The following is a 16,698-nucleotide window of genomic DNA, read 5'->3' as shown; positions in this document are numbered from 1 at the left end:
GTCTATATGTGTCCCTAGGTCTGAAGTGGGTCTCTTGTGGGTCTTGTATTTGTATCCATTCAGCGAGCTTGTGTCTTTTGGTTGGAGCATCCATTCATATGTAAGGTAATTATCGATATGTATGTTCCTAGTACCATTTTCTTAATTATTTTGGGTTTGTTTTTGTAGGTCCTTTTCTCCTCTTGTGTTTCCACTTAGGGAAGTTCCTTTAACATTTGTTTTAGAGCTGGTTTGGTGGTACTCAATTCTCTTAGCTTTTGCTTGTCTGTAAAGCTTTTTATTTCTCGTCAAATCTGAATGAGATCCTGCTGAGTAGAGTAATCGTGGTTGTAGGTTCTTCCCTTTCATCACTTTAAATATGTCCTGCCACTCCCTTCTGGCTTGTAGAGTTTCTGCTGGGAAATCAGCTGTTAACCTTATGGGAGTTCCCATGTATGTTATTTGTTGCTTTTCCTTTGTTGCTTTTAATAATTTTTCTTTGTCTTTAATTTTTGTCAATTTGATTACTATGTGTCTCGGCATGTTTCTCCTTGGGTTTATCCTGCCTGGGACTCTCTGTGGTTCCTGGACTTGGGTGGCTATTTTCTTTCCCATGTTAGGGAAGTTTTTGACTATAATCTCTTCAAATATTTTCTCGGGTCCTTTCTCTCTCTCTTCTCCTTCTGGCACCCCTATAATGCAAATGTTGGTTCGTTTCATGTTGTCCCAGAGGTCTCTTAGGCTGTCTTCATTTCTTTTCATTCTTTTTTCTTTATTCTGTTCCATGGCAATGCATGTGAGAAGCACCTGCTTTGTGTTACACTTTCTTAATGATGCCACCAATTTGCTCTTGGTGACCCTGAGGGTTTTTCAGAGTCTAACACATGGAGCATCCCTCAGGGACCCTGGCTGCCCAGGCAGCCATGACTGCCACAGAGCTTCCTGAGAGAAACTTTCTTTAAAAGACTTTTGGGCTCTAGAATCCAGTCCCTAGAAACCAATATTAAGACATTAACACAAAAGAGGGCCTATCTATATTACTCTGTTTTGCTTGGAGAAGACATCCAGTCCTTCTCAGATTCACCTGCACAGAATATGTTCTTGATAATTATCTGTTGAATGAAGGAAGATGGGGTGAAGCCTAAATCATGGCTCCAATTTGAGATGTGGCGTTGGGATGCAAGGGGTCCTGTAGAGTGCTGAGTCACACCACCGTGAACTGTCCGGCCTGTTTAAAGAGGTGTCAGGGGATCGATCCAGTCCAGAAGTATTCAACCTTTTTTCTAATCCTTTTTCAACTAAAAACCTGTTACACACTATGTGAACAGATGCAGAAGGAGATGCTCTGGTTGGAGCTGGAGGGGGCAGGAGGGGTTCTCCAAAGCTCTGGAGCTGGCCCGTTCTTGCCTTGCCTTGCCTCACAAACACACCCTGCCCTGCTCCATCAAGAGGGCCTGTGAGGCAGTTTGCAGAAACCAGAACCAAGGCACTAAAAAGGGGGTTGTCACTTTAAAACAAGCCTCTATCCTATTGAGCCAAAGAATGATAACCCCTTAGAAGTCAGCACATCAAAATTGAGCTGTAAGAGGCATTATACTAAAAGAGCAAGACTGGTTGCACACAGGGTGAGCTGTCACCTTCAACTGGAGCAAAATTAAGCAGGTTGTTGGTGTGGGGACCATGGCAATGGGAAAGGGGGTGAGGAGCCAGGCGCATGCAGTAAGCAGCTGTACGGGCACATATGGGCTTATTAAGGCCGCGGGGAAGTAAGAGCCAGGCAGACAGCGTGGGGAAGTGTTAGCAGTTCCTGGGGCCTCGAAGGGACTCACTAGAAGGTCCTTGAAGGCTGAACACCCCTGACTCACTAAAGGGTCCTTGAAGGCTGAACACCCCTGACAGGTGCCTCAGACAGAAGAAGGAAGTGACGGGGGAGATTAAGAGACATTTTCTTTGTATAGGAAACCTCACAAGAAGACAACAAGAAGGATGGGAGGGGCATGAGAAACCTTTGGGAACTGCTGCCAAAAACCCCTTTTTACTCTGGACATGATGCTCTAAAGGCTTCTTGCCTTCCCGGAAAGAGCAGATCACTTTAGGGCAGCCGTCCAAGTTGGATTTCATGACCCACGATGACAAACCTGGGAATGGTACCTGTTACCTCCTCCAGTGGCTTAAAAGGCTGGTCCTCCAATCCTCCCAGCTCAGGTTTGTTCCCACTTCTGACTTCTAAGAATGGAATAAGGTGTATGACTATAAAGGCTGCAAGACTTCAAGCCCCTTCCCTCATGAAAGTGTTCTGGGTTCTGCAGGCTAACAAACTTGTATGAAAGAATGAGTTTGGTCAGCAATTCATTAAACAAAATTGCTCAGTCAGATATATTCAGAGATTTTGGTAAGTCTTCCTCATACAGGAAAAAAAGAGAGCAAGGAAGAATTGATACAAACTATGACTTTATTTTATGATAGAGATGATGAATTTCTCTCCTCTTCTCCACAATGGGTCTGTCAGTTCTGGGTCCACGTGGGGAGACCTGTTCAGAGCAGCACTCACTGGGAACCGGTGTGTCAGCATCACTCTGTTCCTCACCCTGTATCCCCTCAAGAGTGACCCAATTGCTCCACAGTCACTCCTAGACATTTATCCTGCCTTATGTTTCTTAGCACTCATAACCAGCCAAAAAATATATATATATATATTTTTTTTTTTTTTGGTACGCGGGCCTCTCACTGCTGTGGCCTCTCCCGTTGCGGAGCACAGCCTTCGGACGCGCAAGCTCAGCAGCCATGGCTCACGGGCCCAGCCACTCCGCGGCATGTGGGATCTTCCTGGACCGGGGCACGAACCCGCGTCCCCTGCATCGGCAGGCAGACTCCCAACCACTGTGCCACCAGGGAAGCCCCAGCCCAAATATTTTTTATTTATTTATTTATTTATTATCTCCCTCCCTCATTAGAGCATATGCTGAGTAAGAGCATGGAATTTCTCAGTGTTCTTTGCTGTGTCCCCCTCATCTGGAACCTTGGCCAGCATATGTCTTGCCATGTGTTCTAAGTGTTTCCCACGATCCTGTTTAACTTTCTCAAACAATGGACTAGGTACCATCTTTATCCCCACATTCCAAGTGACAACTTTAAACTTAACTTGATCAAGGTCTCACAGTAAGAACTGGTGGAATGAGGATTTGAACTCACGGCTGCCTGGATTTAGAGCCTTCAGCTTTTAATCTTACGTTCTTCTCTGCAAAGTTCCAGTCGAATTAAAACCACTTTCTTGATGAGGAGATTCTTTTCAGGTGTTTCATTGCCAGTTGGTTTTGTGCCACTGTCTTGCCGTAAAACAAGTAGTGGTCCCAGTAACTGGGGGCCTGGGTGTGGTGGTGTAGGTCTGGGGTCCTCATGACTCAGAGGGATGGGCCGGAAGATTCTTTTGAGCTCAGGAGTCCCTATGGGTGTGTAGGTTTGAAGAAGGAGCAGGTAAACAGAAGAGCATCCAGAAACAGGGCAAACAATAAGAGGAAAAAAAAGGTAAATTAACAAATGAATGAGTAAACAAACCCATGAATGAAGAAATGACTGAATTAATTGGTGGAGTGAAATCATGTAAGGACAGAGGGAGAGTACTGTTTTATTCTTAGTAATCTGGCTGGTTACTTACTCGGGGCTCTGATGACAGAAGAGAAAAGCCTCAAGCCTCCTGTCCCCTCATTATTTATTTTTCAGTTTTATTGAGGTATAACTGACAAATAAAAATTGTATATATTTAAGGTGTGCAATGGGATGATTTGATATATGTACACATTGTGAAAAGACCACATTCAAGTGAATTAACACATCCATTACCTCACAGTTATCTATTTTGGGATGGGGGGTGGTGAGAACATTTAAGATCTACTCTGTTAGCAAATTTCAAGTGTACGATATAGTAGTATTAACTATAGTCACCATGCTGTACATTAGATCTCCAGAACTTATTCATCTTACAACTGGAAGTTTGTACCCTTTGACCCATCTTCCCATTTTCCCACCCCTGGCCCTGGAAACTGCTATCCTACTCTCTGGTTCTTTGAGCCTCCCCACCTGCCTGCACCCCCATTCTCTTTGCTCACTTCTACCACAGGCTGGCTGTTCTAGATGGTTCAGGGTCAGACATGTCTATTTGGAACACTTTAAGAAGCTCTGGAGAAGGTCTTGTGTACCCTTTTTTAATCCGGTGAGGGCAACTCCCTTTGAACTCATCACAATCAGAGTTTGAATGCCAGCTTCACAAGCAAATGGGCTTAGGATCTGGAAGAAATAACTTATCCTCTTTGTGCTTCAGTTTTTTTCATTACATAATGAAGATTCTTAATTCCCTTGTAACATCATCAGGATGATGAGAAATTGTATAGAATACACATCTACATATACACCTACACACACACACATACGCACACACACACAGCCTAGTGCCATTCCTATAGCTCAATAAATATAGCTGTCATTTATTATGGTTGAGAAGGCAAAAAACAAAAACAAAAACTGAGGGGGGGGATATGTCCCAATAGAATTGCCCTGATTAACATGATTAATGTAGGCGAATGATTTTCTGACAAGCTGATTTTCAGCTTGTCTTCCTCTTCCACTTATGTTCTAGAAAGACAGTTTCCCAACATCCTGTATTTTCTTACTGAAGGATGGGGCCATTTGATAACTTCTGTACTTCTTTTACCCTTGGGTTTTTCACAGTGCCTTGTTTCAATTAATGTCTAGTTAGATAGTTATAGATTCTTCACTTTTTCCTGAACTGATTTAGAGGATTTAGAGAATCTTGTTTTTCTGACGTATCGATGCTGGAGGTTGGAGTGGTTGTTCACAGATTTAGATGTTCTGTTTGGCAGTGAGGTGGTGGAAGCACACAGATGTCTCTGGGCTTAAGTGCAGGTTCCATACATGGAAACCAGGTATCCACAAGAAGAAGAAATGAATGCCTGATGAACTCTAAGTTAGACTCATCAAAAGTTTTCCTCTTCTAGACCTTTTGATAATAACTCTCTGTTATGGGGTGTGCATTGCTATAGTGAGGGGAAGATTGGGAAATACACAGAAAAATGGCTGAGCTTATTTAATATTTAGGAAAATGTACTCCTTTGAGGTGGCTTTGCAGTATAATGCATTTGCCTGTGATGGTGGCAAGGATTACAATGCTCATACAATTTCTTAAAGTTCTATAAACCAGATTATGTGTGTAATGCATCACTTCTGGGCTGAGGCAGTTGAAAGCTAGTGTGCCTTTTCCATCTACCTCTTCCCTTAAAGTGGTTACCTTGAAGGTCCTATGTTCCAGATGGCAGAGCTGAAAGATGCAGGAAGGCTGCAGTACTCACATGAGACTTTTTGAGAGTCTTCACTGTGCAAAGCCTTTGCGATTTGGAGGTTTATCTCTTATTGCAGCACATTATGGCCTATCCTGACTAACTCAGGGCAGTTAGGGAAATGCTCATGAGACAAAGCCATGGGAAAAGAAAAGGAAGTGCAAAAAGAAAGTCAGAATAAAGTCATGCAGAGATTGACCTGAGTTTGAGTCCAGCGTCCGTCACAGCCTGTGACTTTACATAACACCGCTAAACCTTTTTTCTCATCCATAAAGTGGCAATAAAAATAGTATGTACTTCAGAAGGTTGTTGTAAGAATAAATGAGGTAATTCATGCAAAATCACAGTGTTCTGCGTAGTTCCTGGCACATAATAAGCACTTTAAAAATGTTTGAAAACATCTGAGATTTGAAAATATAAAATAATACAAAAACTCATCCTGGCTCATGCAGGATGTCAGTTAATATTATGAAAGCCAGTTCAGGCAAAGCGCCAAAAGACAGGTTCTTACATTATAAGACCTACAGATGGATTTCAGAAGGTAAATAAACCCCATGAAATTGTATGCAAAATTGTGTGTATAAGTAAATGTGCTTTTATCTAAATATAGTGAATCCCAGGTGAGATTTATTGAGAGCCTCACTTGGTGTAACAGACTATAGGAACAGAGAACTAAGTTTAGATATAAAAGATATTGCAGTGAAAATACTGACAGGAAATGAAGACTGATTAGATTATTGTGAAGCTCAAGGATTTGAAAGACTTAATCATCTTGGAGTCTGCCATGGTAAAAGCTTGCGACTTGGATCTGGTCAATTTGCCTCACTTGAGACTGCTTCAATCTCCATTCATCCCTCCTCAGTCAAACTTCCACGCCCAGAGGGACTCCGGAGCTCTAAGGAGTATTTCCACCCTGCCCTCTGAGTAATGAAAACTCTAGGCTCACCACCACTATACCCAGCTCCACAGCTACTGTGACCCTACTGGCAGATTTACGATAGGATGATGGGACTGAACCAACTGATAAGAAAATACTTGAAAATAAGACCCTAATCGTTTGTTTTATTTCAGTTGAAGCTTTGGAAATGCAGAAGCAAGCAATGAGAATGCTTCAGAGAATGAGCTCTGTAGTTAGGTCACTTAACTGAAACGGCCAAAGGTAGTATCTATTCAGGTATGGCTAAATTCAAGAGTGCAAATGGTAATGTCAAGACTCTGTCCATCTACTGGTATTACTTTGTGAGTTGACTTCATTACTATCTAGGTTTCTGCCATAGAGGGTGTGATTTTATATGTAGTTAAATAGTTAAATAAGTAGTTAAGTAAAAGTTTCAGCTGAATCACTGAGGTTCAATATCTATTGCCTTACAAAGGAAGTGCTAAACCATATACGAATTTGCAGAGTTAACCAAAGATGAAATATACAATGCTAAAAATAAATCACCTTTAACAAAAGGGTTGGCTTATGCAATATTAAGGAGGAATTAGGAGAAAGATTTCTTTGGAGAAAACTGTTTGTGAGAAGGTATGAGTGGGGAGCTTTAAAAAAATACTCTGAGAGCTTGCTATGTGCCATCTGCAATCAGTTTCCCCTTCAATTCACTACTATCTGACTCTCTCCTGAGGAATCTAGAGGATGAGAGAAAAGTTAACTAGCTTCTCTAGAAGTAGAATGAAGGAGAATTGCTGCTATGCTCAGCTTGCACTTCCAAAGTTTGACAGCAAGAGTGATGCAGAAGTGTCTCCCTTGGACTGGCTGCCCTAACAAAATGCTATAGACTGGGAAGCTTAAACAACGGAAATTCATTTTCTCAGAGCTCTGGAGGCTGAAATCCATGATCAAGGTGTTGGCAGGTTTGGTTTCTTCCGAGGCCTCTCTTCTTGGCTTGCAGATGGCCACCTTCCTGCTGTGTCCTCACAAGGTCTTTCCTCTGTGTGTCCATGTCCTAATCTCTCACTATAAGGAGACCAGTCATATTGGCTCACCCTAATGGCCTCATCTTAACTTTAAGTGCCTCTTTAAAGTCCCTTTCTTCAAATACAGTCACATTCTGAGGTACTGGGGGGTTAGGACTTCCACATATGAATACGGAGTTGGGGGGCACAGTTTAGCCCATCACAGAACATGTCGGGGCTATTCATAGGAGAGGGTTGTCAGCGTAGCTATCAGATTCTGTCAAAAAGAAGCTTGACTTGCAGATATTTTGTGGCTGTGGTTAACCTGGATGAGGGCATGGATGATATGAGAACTCCAGCACTGGAGTTTTCCAAGAACCCGTGAAAATACCCACTGGAGAAAGTCAGAAGCAGAGAGCACAAAGCCAGGACACCACAGTACCAGGCACGTAAAACCTTTCCTGCCGCCATGCTGCTTCCTCCCCTTCATCCCTCCCTACCTCCATCTCAGATTTGACCCTAAAGGGTAAGAAAGCTGCTTAGCAAGTTGGGGAAGAAGGAGATAAAGGTGTAAACTGGGGAAAAAAAAGAAATAAGAAAAAAAGACCATGTCCTCCCTCCTTTCCAGTCTGTAAGTTTTCATCAACCACAAGCTCTGGTTAGGGGAGGAGAAGTAATGATGACTTTGAGAAAAGGTAGGCCTTTGACTAACAAGCAGGCCTTGACGTTCTAAATGCTGAATTACTTCTTAAAAATATAAAGAACTTTTTATTCTCCAAGAGCAAGAGAAATTCATCAGTCTATTGAAGTTCTCATGTAGGATTAGGAGAAATTCTCCTACTAAATATATTTTAAGAGGACAGTGGGAGATTAAAAAAAAAATGCCGTGTACCGTTTAGATCCCTTAAGTCTCATTTATTCTATATGCCAGGTGTCTTAATAATCAGTCTCTGTATTTCCAACAATTGTCTCAGATAGTGTTCTGACTGGCTTAGCTGGGACCATGTGCATAACTGGACACCAATCCCCAAGCCCAGGAAGATAAAAACTCTGACCAGACTTGGATTAATGCCCATCCCTAAAGTTAGAGGAAGTGCATGGGTTCACATTTTCCCAAACCATATGGAGTGAGAGTGGAGAAAAGCTGGTTCCTCAAACACATGCTAAGCTGGAAAAATGAAACAATGACCAATAACATGTGACCAGAAACTTTCAAGTCAATTCCAACCTGAAGATGCAAATATTTTATGTTTAGAAACATGACAGGTAGAATGATACTGGGAAATGTACCAGTCCACAAATTAGCAATCCTGGATTTTAGTCGTGATGCTGCCACTAACTAGCTCTGTGATAGCAGCCATCCCACTTAACGTCTCTGAGCCTCAGTATCTTCAGCTACATAATGATAGGTGTGGGCTAGATCCTTTTCACTTATAACCCCATCTATGGAGGTATAGAAGGACTTTGTTTCTAGAGGGAGGAGCTTGACCTTGCAGTCTTTTTTTTCTTTTTGGCTGCACTGGGTCTTCGTTGCTGCGCACAGGCTTTCTCTAGTTGCGGCGAGCAGGGGTAACTCTTCGCTGCAGTGCGCGGGCTTCTCATTGTGGTGGCTTCTCTTGTTGCGGAGCGTGGGCTGTAGGCACGCGGGCTTCAGTAGCTGCGTCACGCGGGCTTGGTAGTTGTGGCGCACGGGCTTAGTTGCTCTGTCATGTGGGATCCTCCCAGACCAGAGATCGAACCCATGTCCCCTGCATTGGTAGGTGGATTCTTAATCACTGCACCACCAGGGAAGTCCCTGCAGTCATTTTATTCTGACTTCTTCCTCTAATCTATGGCAAACAATCTGTTACAACTTAAAAAACCCTGGAAAGTTAATTGAAATGTGGATGACTTACAGAAATGTAATTTCATTGCTTCCCTTTTACCCACTAGGTATAATCATGTCATAGCTGCCTACATTTCTGTGCTTCTAAAGCACCTTATAAACCAGGAGAACATCAGATGGGACTTTTATAAGCCCAGCAAAACCACTTTCTTTCTTTAAATTGCACCATCTACCTTATGGGAAAATCCTACCCAGTTTTCCTCCTCCAGAATGCAACTCAAAATGATTGGAGAAAATAAAGTGATACCGCAACAATGGAGAGAATATCCTACAATCCTTTAATATCCTCTGCATAGTCATTTTCCGCCTGTTCTTGCAGTTTGAGATCACAGGATTCTTGACAACCTAATAGCACTTCATGTCAATAAAGTCGAGACTACCTTATGTTTGATGTTGTGCAGAATATGCAGTTATCCAACGGCAGGTTGTAGCTAAACATTTTTATCTACCCCAGCCCTTTCTGCCCGAGAGAGAGACTATGACAGACCTCTCAGTTTCAATTATATTAACTGGCCCGGAATTTGCAAGTTTTGGAGATTTTACCTTTCAGAATGCTGGATGCTATAAATCTTATTTGGAGGAGACTTTTTGGCTCTTTAATAGTGACCACTTTGCTTCCAATTATTTTTTTTTTGGATGAAAGATCTAGAAATTTCCATAGTGTCCCACCTCCATCACCATTCAGAATTTCTTTTGAAGCTTCTGTCCACCTTTTAGATATGAAGGGATTTGTGATCAGATTCTCAAGTCCTGAGAGAGCACTCTGTGGGATGGAGAGATGGCGCTCTCCAACCTGCTCCTTCCGTTCTTACACTGTCCCCACCTACCCTGCTCTCTGCTCTGCTTAGTGTTAGAAACACTAAGAGAACAAGGAGGAATTAGGAGGTCAGCTTTCTGAAGGGAAAACAAGCATCCCTTTGGGGGTGATGGTATGGGGTTGTCATTCCAGTGGCATTGAGCCCTGTATCCCTTACCTGCACCCCTTCCCCTTGCAGAACTAACTCCATGCAGCTCTCCTTTGACATTCCTGGCCAGTGTGAAGGAGCAACGTCTCCAGGCCTCTGTGCGTAAGCACCACCTTCCTTCCTCCTTTCTACCCTTTCCCCAGCAGTGAACTACTGTTCTTTGCCATTGCTGCTTCACTGGCACCTCTGGCTTGAAAAGTACAGTGAGATCAAGAACGATTAAGGATGTGATGAGATCAAGAATGATTAAGGATGTGAGAGTGCTGTCTAGGAGCCTGGAGTAATAATATCAGAAGATTTCAGCATAATCTTTGCACCATTGCACCTTACCTATCTGAACTTGAGCAAGTCAGTAAATCTCTTAAAAGTTAAGATTTCTTACGTATCCAGTGGGATGACAGTTCCTTCCCAGCTCCCCTCAGGAGAGGTTACAAGAATCAAATACAATAATGTGCCATATAAAATGCAACAAAAATGTTAGCTGTCACGAAGGATTGTACCGCTAATGATTTCACGGCCAACTTTTATGAATCACGGACCATGGGCTGTTCGTTACTTACATGGATTCATTCTCACAACCCTCTGAAGTTTTCACTGTTATGTCCCCATTTCACTCATGAGATGAAGAAAGTGAAACCTAGAGTGGTTATTTTACTCAAAGTAGCACAATTACTCACATCAGGTTGCAGAGCTGGCTCTTTGAAGCAAGTCTGCGTGATGCTGAAGTCAGCTCTCTTGTGCAAAATGTCTATGGTATTTCTTACAAGGATTAACATGCCTGCCTGTGGTAAGGAGGGTGCATTTCTGATCTGCTTTTGTGATTCTTCTCCACCTGCAGCCTGTGCAATGGGCTCTGGTTCTCTTTTGGCCTCTATCCTCTGATCACCGGTGTTCATATCTTTCCATTATCCCCAGAATTAGGACAGGAGAGAGCAAATGGCAAAGTCCAGTTGTGGTAAATCCAACATATATGTTTTACATGTAAAAACAATTTTTTGAAGTGTAACCAGAACTTGCAAAAGACCAGTATGCTAAGCACCGTACTGGATGGAGGAATGTAAAATAAAAGCACAATGTCAAATCTCAGGCTACCATTTCTCAGTCCAGTGTGAAGCAAGCAAGTAAACAGAGGGTTACAGTTGAGAACAATGCGTTCTAGGTGAGAGATTCACTGACCGATTAACTGTAGGACAGATAGGAGAGCCAACTAAGTAGAAAAGTGGTTGAGAAAAGTGTGTGGGAGGGAAGACTTCTGGATTGAGGTGACCCCTGACTTAAGTCTTAAACAATCACCCAAGTTATCATTATAATATAATACAGTTATTCCTCCCTCTTCAGTGTCTGTGCCTACAATCTCCCTGGGCTTTCATTTCTTATTTCTCCAAATCTTCCCTTGATTTTTTCCTTTAGCCATAATTTAACTATTAAAAACCTTGAATCTAAAGATTTCTTCTTCCGTCCTTTTTCCCTGAGACTTGATTTGCCTTAAAACTGGCACATCCTTTGTTGTTGGAGTAGATGAGTCCTAATAAAATTCTTTTATCTTTAAAAATCAGCTGAGAGTAGCTTAAAAGTCTTGAAACGTTATAGATGTACCATAATCACTTCACTTGGCCTAAGAAGACCTTGAACGCCAGACCATTGCTTTGACCATCATTGGGCAAAGAAATATTGGGGTAAATTTTTGGCTGGTAGGGCCAATGAATGAGAGAGATGACAGCTTCCCTAATGTGCTAATAATATTCTGTAATTTGTGATTGCTTGACTGGGCCTAATGCCTAGTTATTATGGTATATTGGTTCAGAATGAGGGGGATTAAGCAGTTAGACTGCCTGGCTTTGAATCTTCATACTACTACTTACTAGGTGTCTACTTTTTTCAAGTTAGTTAAATTTTCTGAGTTTCGGTTTTCTCAACTACAAAATGAGGAAAGTAGTACTGGTCTCATATGACTGTTGAGAGGAGGAAATGAGATAATTTTCTGAGGGCACTTAGAATAGTGCCTGATGTGAACAAAGTGTTCTGTGAGGGGTGCTGTATTCTGTGATGTTCCGTGATGTTCCTTGGTGTTCCGTGGTGTCCCGTGGTGTTCTGTGGTATCCAGTGGTGTTTTGTGGTGTCTGGTGCTCTGTGGTATTCTGTGATATTCTGTGGTGTCTCAGTGTTCTGTGGTGTTCTGTTGTGTCTGTGGTGTTCTGTGGTGTCTTTGGTGCACTGTGGTGTACCATGATATTCTGTGGTGTCTCAGTGTTCTGTGGTGTCCTGTAGTGTCTTGGTGTTCTATGGTGTCTGTGGTATTCTCAGGTGTCTTGTGATGTTCTGTGGTGTCTTGGTGTTCTGTGGTGTCCAATGGTGTTCTGTGGTGTATTCTGATGTTCTGTGGTCTCTGTGGTGTTCTGTGATATTCTGTGGTGTCTCAGTGTTCTGTGGTATTCCATGGTATTCGGTGGTGTTCCTGGTGTTCTGTGTTGTTCAGTGGTATTTTGTGGTGTTCTGTGGTGTTCAGTGGTCCTGTGTGTGCTGTGGTGTTCTGTGACATTCTGTGGTGTCCTGGTGTTCTGTGTTGTCCTGTGGTGTGTGTGATGTTCTGATGTGTTCTGTGGTGTCTGTGGTGTTCTGTCTTCTTCTGTAGTATTCTGTGATGTTCTGTGGTGTCCCATGGTATTCTGTGGTGTCCCGTCATGTTCTGTGGTATTCCATGATATTCTGTGGTGTTCCTGGTGTTCTGTGGTGTTCAGTAGTCCTGTGGTGTGCTGTGGTATTCTGTGATATTCTGTGATGTCTGTGGTGTTTTGTGGTGTCATGTGATCTGTGGTGTTCTGTGATGTTCCATGGTGTTCCGTGGCAGCTGCTCCTGTCACTCTGCAGGGTGGGTCTGGAGAGCTTCTGAGTGCTGTGGTTGGCTTAGCCTAATTCAGCAGCTGTGGGGAGAAAGAGACAGGCTCAAGTGGAGACAACCCACCTTCTTCTGGGTGGGGGAGCAGCTGGAGTGGACCAGTCTTTTGGGCAATGTGAGGACCAGCACGTCAAAAGTCCTGAGGCAGAAGCCCCATGTTTTCTACCGTAGCCTTTCTGGGGAGGAATCATGAGCGGAGATGTGTGAAGAAGACACAGGAGATTGACAATCTCCTGATCTGTTGTGCTTGCCTAAGAACTGAAGTCACATGCTCTCATATGTGGGTCCTGCTCTTTAAGGCTTTGTTTCATTTCTGACATGGGTACGGGAAGATTTGTCCCTTCTGCTTTCTCAAATCTAACTCAGAACTTCAGAGGAGATTCAACTACCTCTCTAGAAGTAGAAAAATGGAATATTCTATGTTTCTGCCAACAGATCTTCCTCCTGTTCTCCTGCCTTTTCATTGTCATTCTATATTCACACTTGGATGGGGCACAATAAGACACTTCAACTCTACTCAGAAATTATTACAGAAAAAATAATAATAACTCCCCCTTTAGAGACTTGTATCTTAAAACTCGCCAAGACAATTCCCATTAGAAGTGGTAAAATTCAATCATATATTTTACACGATTATAATTCAATACACACAATAACTTGGATAAATCTCCAGAGAATTGTGCTGTTTGAAAAAAAAAGCCAATCCCCAAAGATTGCATACTGTATGATTCTTGAAATGGCAAATTATAGAAATGGAGGACAGATTGCTAGGGGTTAAGGGAGAGGTGAAGGTGGGGGAGACATGGGTGTGACAATAAAAAACAACATAAGGGATCCACAAGATGACGAAAATGTTCCTTATCTTGGCTGTAATGGCATCAATGTTCTGGTTGTGATATTGTATTAGAATTTTGCAAGATGTTACCATTGGGGAAAAGTACATGTGATCTCTTTCTACTATTTCTTACAACTACATGTGAATCTACAATTATTTAAAAATTAAAAGTTTAATTGAAAAAACCTCAATGAATTTACCATTCATTTTAAGATTTCTCTTTGTCACATTTTTATGACTTAAGTTGGAATTCAAGGTTTCCATGGTCTTGCCCCAAACTGCCTGTCTAGCTTTATCTCCCAACCAAGCAGGACTTCACTTTCCTGCTTCATCTGCACTTGTTCAGGTCCTCCTCTATGTCAGGCTGGGTCAGATGCTGTCTATTCCACAAAAGTCACTCCAGGGAGAGACCATTTTCCTCCCTCTAAACAACTGCAGATTTTTGCTATCTATCTTTGTATATTTTGTACATTCTTTTATTTCCATGATTTTGTGTATATTTCTCATTTCCTCTATCAGATGTAAGCATTGAGTGAGTAGGATCTTTCACTTTTATTTGAAGCAAATAACCTCTTAAGTCACTAGAATTGTTTTTTCACAGAACAAGGACTTAATAACCACTATTTCTTTTGCAGTCCTTAGTTATTTTGTACACAATAGACGTCCAATAACTGTTAAATCAGTAAATGTGCCAAATTTTTGTTTTTGTAACTAAATCAAGGCACTTTGCTGTGTAAGTGATTGAAACTAACTTGCATTATTTGAAGACTTATTAAAGAGCTATCATTTAGAGTTTTTCCTTTTATAGACAAAAGGAATAAATTCCAATAAATAAAATACATGCAAACAAAATGTAACAATGGGTATTATATAGCTTCATTTTTTTAGACATAAGGAATAAAATATAAAAAAATAAAGTAAAATGATGGATGCTACATATTTAATCAAGTATCAGTTAAATATCTATAGTGCCACATGGGACCCAGGCAGTAGCACAGAACTAGGAGTTAGAATACAGAGGACATTAGCCAGACTCTGCCAATGGTAATTTAGCGACCTTTCAAGTGTCTCGATTTTTCCATGCCTCTGTGAAATGAAGTTATTGGGCTAGAATAGAACACTAGGTTCTTTTCTAACTCTGACATTCTGTGGTTACATGAATTTGGGATGACTGAACATTGAACACAAATGCTAAGTCATGTACTTTTAAGTCCACTAATCCTTCTCATTGAATTCATAGGGGCTGAGTCTCTGAATCAATCACTGGGTAACCAGTGTCATTGTGGGCTCCTGTGTGGTAGTCTGAAACCAGTCTCTTCTGTTTGTCTTTGCTTAGTCCCACTGTCCCTGACTATTAGCTTAAAGATTAATCATGATGACTGGCAACTCAGGGATGAAAGACAGTTGAGTTCATTTCATTAGAACTAATTCCACTTTGAAATTAAATATATTCAAATTTCCAACCTCAGCTTTAGAGCCAAGTTTTTGTTCACATTCTTCTCCATCCTCTTCTGACTTTGATGGTAAATGTTAACCTTTATATGAAGGGAATGATTTTTTTTTTTAATTTGGTTGCTCTGGGTCTTAGTTGCAGCAGGTGGGCTCCTTAGTTGCGGCTCACCGGTTCCTTGGTTGTGGCATGCGAACTCTTAGCCGTGGCATATATGTGGGATCTAGTTCCCTGACCAGGGATCAAACTCAAGCCCCCTGCATTGGGAGCACAGAATCTTAACCACAGCAAAGCCTGGGAAGTCCCGGGAATGATTTTTTTGGGGGATTGGCAAATCACAATTATGGGGTCCTAAATGAGATTAGTTTAGCATCTAGGTCACTGGAAGACTGAGAAAAAGAGCGTAGGGAAAATACAAAGTCAAGATCAAGAGAAAGATACTTTCTTTGCTGTCTAAAGACACTATTATTTTTGTTGACATCGTTATAATTAATCTAAGCTATCAGTAGATTAGTAATGTGTTCGGCGCTCGTTACATCCTAGGAACCCTGCAAACATTTTACAAACATTATTTCATTTAATAGAATAAAGCAATTAGGTAAGTACCGTTATTGATCCTTCTTACAGATAAAGAAACTGCAGTTTAGAGAGGTTGGGTATCTTGTCCCAAATCTTAAGGCCAGTGAGTGCAGAACAGGGATTTGAAACCAGATTGCTGGGGTCCAAGGGCCATGTGATTATGTAGAACATTATATTTCTTCCCAAATATCAATAGCCACCACTATCTCTTGAATGAATGCTAAATGAGAAAGGTTTAACAAGTGACCTAGGATAATACCACTATTGAGCAATGGAACCAGAATTTAGAATCTTTTTTACTCCAAAGGTCAAGATCTTTATATCCCCATTGTACTTTGAAAGGAAAGTCATTTGATATGCTTCTATGTGGTTAGGGATTTGTAACTAGTTCAAATTGAAGTACCTCCCCAGATGTCATCAGAATGTAGGCAATCTGTTATTAAGAAAAAATATTCAAATAAGTAAGCTAGGAAATAAAATGAAAAAGGGCAATGTTGCAATAGTACAGACAAGGGACAGTCACTAATATCCTCAGGGGAACATATAGCTTTTCTTCAAAATTGTCCAAGAAAGAAGGTATATTTTCTAGTTTATAAATATCCTTGTCAGTTTATCATGGAGGATGGTAATTAATAATCAAATCTTGAAGTATTTATTCTTTAACACTATTCAACCTGCTTTTCTCTGATTCTTGTTAACTCAATAACTTTGAGTTTTGTGTGTCCTTTAGGATTCTCTCCAGGCCAACGACACAACCTGACTGAATATTAGGTGTGTGTATGAGGTATAAAGCCATTGTCAAGGAAGAGCAAACAAAAGGAAGCTATGGTAAGTAAATGCAATGCATGATCCTGAATTAAGT

Source organism: Leucopleurus acutus, assembly GCF_964270905.1.
Source record: "Leucopleurus acutus genome assembly, chromosome: 7".
In the NCBI taxonomy this organism is placed as follows: Eukaryota; Metazoa; Chordata; class Mammalia; order Artiodactyla; family Delphinidae; genus Leucopleurus; species Leucopleurus acutus.
The sequence above is the reverse complement of the archived record's forward strand: the minus strand, read 5'-3'. Positions refer to the sequence as shown.